The following is a 6,000-nucleotide window of genomic DNA, read 5'->3' on the forward strand; positions in this document are numbered from 1 at the left end:
TTTTCCTTGGTTTCCCTACACTACTTACGGTAAATGCTGGGCTACTTGCTTCCAAATGACCACGGTTTATTTCCTGCTGACACAGAATGATTTAAGTGTTCCTTTTTCCCGTGCTCTTCGAAAATGGAACGATAGAGAAATAGCTTGAAGATGGTTCCATGAACCCTCTGCCAGACACTGCAGGGTAAACTTGTAGATGCAGATTCTTGTCCAATCAGAGCCTGTGCCCCATCCCGAACGACTTCATGTGGCATAAAATACCAATCTCGCTTTTTTTCATTTCCACCGTGCATCTCGCACATGGACTTGAAGTTAGGAGAGACGTGGGAGCGCAAAAAGCCACACACTGTCATTCTCCCCTTGTTGCAATATCGAGCAGAACAGTGAAAGAAGCCAGAAACTACGGAACGAAGTGCTCTCTGCTGTATACAGTACAGCGATATGAGAAGTACTTACGTGGATGAAGTTTATAGTGATCACATGATTGCATGATCTTCGTCTTTATTTTCGAAGCAGAACTTTGTTTATAGGTATGTAGCCGATAAAGTAATTTTTTTTATATGTAGCAATTTTAAACATACACACATTATTGATTTCATCTATTTATATGTCATTCCCAGCGAGCTAGAGGCCAGTGTCCCATTCTCAAGCGCTCATTCTTCTAATCAGTTAAATTGTCAAGTGCTGAAGCGATGGAATTGCGACAATGGACTATTTCAGATCATTATAGAATAAGCAAGGAGTTGTCATTCAATATTGTTCATGTTCCTAAAAATGTTCTTTCAGATTGCATACAAGCTGGTATTCTGTAGTAGGGTATATTTGTTTTCAAAGCTAGGTTTGTATCATCCATGCATGAGTTTTAGAATTTGAAAGAAATACTAATAAATGACGCTTTTTTATGGTAATAACTGAGAATCACGATCTTAATGTATACTACATCTATGCTCCGAAAACCACCTTATGATGTGAGATGTAGAATATTGCTGGTGTCACTATCTTTCCCCCCTTTCCCTCTTCCATTCACGAATTAGAACGTACCTTCTCGAAGTTTCAACAGTAAACCTCTCCATAATGCAAACGCCTCTCTTGTAGAATTTACCACCGGTGTTTGGTGAGCATCTCCTTAACGCTCTCGTAAAGAGCAAACGAGCCCGTGACGAAACGCGCCGATCTTTGCTGGATCTTCCCTAACTCTTTTATTAATTCTACTTGATAAGCGTCCCAGATTGGTGAATAATACTAAAGAATCGATCGAACGATTGTTCTTTCGAGGATGGATTAAATTTCCGTAATTAATCGCAGTCTGGCATGTGCTTTTCCTACTGTTTGGTTTATGTGACTATTCCACTTTATGTGACTCTGGATGGGTACCCCATGGTATTTTACGTTAGCTGACGTTCACAGTGACTTGCCACCGATAGTATAATCGAACAGTAATGGACCTACTTGCCTATTTACGCACAATACGTTACATTTATTTACGTTTAGGGGCTAGTCCTACACAAGTCGTTGTTCCTAAAATAATAAGTAAAAATGTCGAATGATCACTTTTTAAGTAATAAGAGCAGCAAAAGAAAAATGTAGATTAACATTTAACATTCCCTCAACCCACCATTAGAGGTGGAGCACAAGTTATGACTCGATAAGGATGGAAGAGGAAAAAGGCGCGCGCTTTTCAAAGGAACCGTACCGGCATTCGTCTCATGGGCGATGAGGATATTACAGAAAATCTAAGACAGAATGAACAGACGGGAATCTGAACACCGCGTCTTCCAAAAGTGTCTGCCGTGTGATTTGGAAGTAGAGGAACAGTAGAGGAAGAGCCGTGTTCTGCAGATAAGTTTAGCTCGCAATTAACAACAAATATCAAAAAATTACTGAGAAAAATGTACATGTAATATTTCAAGACTACTTGTCGTGGGCTGTGTGACTTTTTTCAATAAAACATTACTTCAAGTATTCCAAATGTCGAACAATGTCATTAATACTGCAGTTTCTTAGAGACCACAGAAATTACTATGTGATTTTACCATTAGAACAGTTTCTGAAAAATTTAGTTGCCTTTTTTGTGAAGGGACAAAATAGCATACTAGGTGCCTCGAACAATGAATCTACGTGTAAATGTAACTGAAATGTGAGGCAGCTTTGAATATCGCCGGCTATAACCTTTGAGTACACGGTGAGAAACGGTTATTTTTCTTTCATTCAGTAGCACCGTCAGTCCTGAAAATATTGCTGGAGAAGATTAAGACGTTATAAAGCCAACTAAAACTGATACCCCAAAATCTTCGCCGCTTGGACAAATAGAGCTATGAAAGTAGGACTCCGTTCTCATTAACTGTTAACATGAGTGAGCGTTAAAAATCGTTGATAATAATTTGTAGTAAAAGTGTTTTGAACATCTACGCTAGGAATTCTTCTTGTAGGTTTGACGCATTTTCTGAACATTCCTTATTTTGTTTACTCCATCTGGTTTGTTTTCCCAGGTTCATTGTACCTGTTGCACATACTGTCTTGAATATTCCCGGCCGCGCGTGATTAGCCGAGCGGTCTGAGGCACTGCAGTCATGGACTGTGCGGCTGGTCCCGGCGGAGGTTCGAGTCCTCCCTCGGGCATGGGTGTGTGTTTGTCCTTAGGATAATTTAGGTTAAGTAGTGTGTGAGCTTAGGGACTGATGACCTTAGCAGTTAAGTCCCATAAGATTTCACACACATTTGAACATTTTTTTAGTACTCCCGTCAATTCCCGACTGTGCTGACCTGCGTTCAATTTTCGCTAGCAGTCGTGCACTTACTGAAATCGACATTCTCTCTTAGTTGAAAGCCATTTTCGCTAATATACTTGACCACAGAGTGTATCCTCTAACTAATATTCTACTTTTGACGGTTTTGTCCTTCACATTGACAATGTGTAGGGAACTAGATGCAAACAGTATCCACCAGTTAAGATAGATACTTCAGTTGTAGTAATGTTCTGATTTCTAAAAAAAAATGACAAAAGAATATTCAGCAGAGCTAGGCGTTGCCCAGTGATTACTTCCGTGGGATTGACTGTGGTATTCAGAAGTGACATAGCAAGTATATTACACGAAAAGAAAACTTTTCACGCCAGATATCATTATAGTCACTTAAATTCAATGAAATAGAAACTTTTTCATGGCGAGGCATCGTCATTGAGGTAGAATCATTTAGGGTTTGAGGAATTGTGCTTTATTCATCATACCTGTTTCTCCTATTAATATATTCTGAGTAAAGAGGTTTGCGTGTATGGGACCTTTATTGATCTTAACCCTGTGGTGCTCATGTCCACTGCAGTGGACAGCTGTTTTATGGTCGCTTCTTTGGCGTTTTCAACTAGTCCAGAGACTGCAAATGCACGTAGTCCTCTCCAGCGGACACCCCCTACTGGTGCTGTACTCTGCGTGCATTTGCAGCCGCAGGAGTGATTCAAAACGCCAAACAAGCGACCATAAAACAGCTGTCCATTGCAGTGGACGTTTACGGGGTTAATAGTACTTACATATTTGTTGCACCTATCCGACATGAACTTACGCCTATCTGGCGGTGCAATACCACGAGACTTAAATTTTGTCCACCCAAGCGATAGTGCAAGTCACATTTTGCACCTTTTCTGCAGATGGTTGTTGCACTGATTTAAACATTTCGTTTTGTCAATGAAGCCAATACTTTTAAATACGTTAAAAAACTATCCATAAAGATACCATTCGTTAGAAATTGGACCTGATAGTGGACTGAGTGAAACTGAAGAGTATGTAAAACTTATTTTGCTGGCTGAACGCAACTAGATGATACTGAAACATCTAAGTGCCGCATTTGTCCTTAATGTATTACATTAAAAATGGGAACGAATCCCTTTATTACTTTTTCTACCTCCAAATTGAAGTACAAATTAAAATACGAGCTATAGTAGATGAAATCTCGTCTAATTAAGAAAAATGGTATTTGAAAACATTATACTAAATTGGTACGAGGATCAGTCCTGAACTTGTCAACATCTTTCCTCTATTATTGACAATAATCGATCTTCTTGATGCACTAGTGCATCAGGCTTCTGTAAAACGCTGAATATTTGTCCCAATAATTCACGTTTTCATGGGCAACTTATCAACCATTATACCAAGTTACCGACAGCAGATAAAGATACAATATTTAGTTTCAATTTGCAAAACGTTTTTGTTCGGATGGAAGTCTGCATAACCTAAGCAGACAGTTCGAACTGGAACCTTTTATTACCTGAAGCGTACAGACTTTTATTGTATTCGCATACTGACAGAAACAACGAAGAAGGCATAAAAGACGTTCGAAATATCGTTCTTCTACACTCTGTTGATTTACTGCGATATTACAACACTAGGGCTTGATCGAGTGTTTTAAGTTACGACGAATGTTTTAAGTTCAGGTGGAAATCTGGCACGGTCTGACTTCAAAATCTTACCACTAACTCAATTTCTGCACACCGAAATTAATTCGTAGTGTATGGTACAAAGATTCAGTGTGTTTTCTCCTCTCCCATTTTATATTAAAGCGGAATAAATAGAACAGTATCTTTATATTTGCTACTATGTTTCCCATTTCGCTATAGCAGTTTCCCTTTAATTTATCAGTAATGCCTTCAAGTACGCAGTTGTCTATAGGTCTGTATGACAACTATGCAACCCCACGTCCATCTTAACTGAATGCTATGTACTCGAAAATAAATACGTGTAAAATTAGTTCGATACAACAAGTAGCAAATGGTTAGAGGGCACTAACGTTTGGTGCTAATTTAAGAGTTCTGATAGTGAATAGCATCGCTCATGATCCGCGGCACTTTGCACGTCAACATGCGTATCAATAGCGTCATCGCTATGCAAACTCGTCAACAATGGCCGGTGTGTTGAGTTATTCAAAGAAGTAAAAAACATATCGTCAACAGTCCAAGAAACAGATGTTTTAGTAATCGAAAACGAAGCTGTAAATATCTGAAGTGATTGCACTCACCGTCAATGAGCCGTGGTTCGCGTTCCAACCGCGCGTCGAAGTCTCCGGAGCGCTCCGCAAGTAGGCCTGTGTGGTAGTGTGTCCTGACGCCAGCCACGCCGCGGGACGACTGAGGCCGCGCCGGCCGCGTCCGCCAGGAAGTAGGCCCCGTAGGGTGCGTCACACTTTCCCTCAAGGTCCCCTCTTCGTCCTCTCCTACGCTCGAAATTGCGCTCTTCCTTCCAAAAACAGACGAGGTTGCATCCCGTCTCCTACGTGCTACAAGAAAGGCGTCGTTAGAGATCTCAAAAGTAAATTAACATTCTTGAAAGTTGCAACACCAATTAGAATCCTTCTGGCTGAAGCGACAGCTTGGGATTATAAATTACTCAAAGGTTTTGGGCGATTTGGTTTGCTGACCGCAAGTAGGCTTTGATTCAAGCGGCTTGGGAGCCAGATAAAACGACTTATGAAACTGAAATAACCTACACAGTTAAATAAAAACAGAACAGTAACCAAAATAAAGGTAATCTGCTCGAAATTTCGCACCTTTGCGCGTCAGTGAATCAAAATTTAGTGCGGGTAACACTCAGTATCGTATTGCTAAAATCAGTGCATTGCCACGTACTTGTTTTCCTGTCCCGTTGTTCGATGACGGTCAGAGTTTGGACTTCTTGCGACGATACATCACAAGTTTCAGCTGCTCCAAAACACCTTCAATAGGGCTCTCGTCAGCAGATACCGCAACCGTTCAGTGGATCCCTACCTGCTGGGAAGCAGTTCACGTGGTGGTTACGGTTTGCTCTTGTAGTGTTGCCTTCAAAGAGGAATCCATCGCCGAAACGTCGATCGTAGGGCTAGACAATAAACTGAAGGATCCTCTCCCGATACTACACGGCCCTCAAATTACACTCGATAGCGATGAGAAATCCGCACATGGTATCCGTCAAAACGTGGCTGACCCACCTCAATGTTGAGCCCCTGTAACTGTGTGCTTAATCGTGTATTTGTATCTGG

General features: G+C 40.9%; 1 protein-coding gene across 1 annotated transcript in view; it reads right to left on the minus strand.

Moving 5' to 3' along the window:
* The window catches only part of LOC126481940 (mucin-19-like), a 215,216-nt gene extending 210,115 nt beyond the window's left edge, over nucleotides 1-5,101 (minus strand). Inside the window, exon 1 of the mRNA XM_050105899.1 lies at nucleotides 5,005-5,101. The gene's annotated coding sequence lies outside the window, so the exon portion shown is untranslated. The remainder of the gene's footprint in view (nucleotides 1-5,004) is intronic.
* Nucleotides 5,102-6,000: the final 899 nt, after the last annotated feature.

Source organism: Schistocerca serialis, chromosome 5 (assembly GCF_023864345.2).
Source record: "Schistocerca serialis cubense isolate TAMUIC-IGC-003099 chromosome 5, iqSchSeri2.2, whole genome shotgun sequence".
NCBI classification, from domain to species: domain Eukaryota; kingdom Metazoa; phylum Arthropoda; class Insecta; order Orthoptera; family Acrididae; genus Schistocerca; species Schistocerca serialis.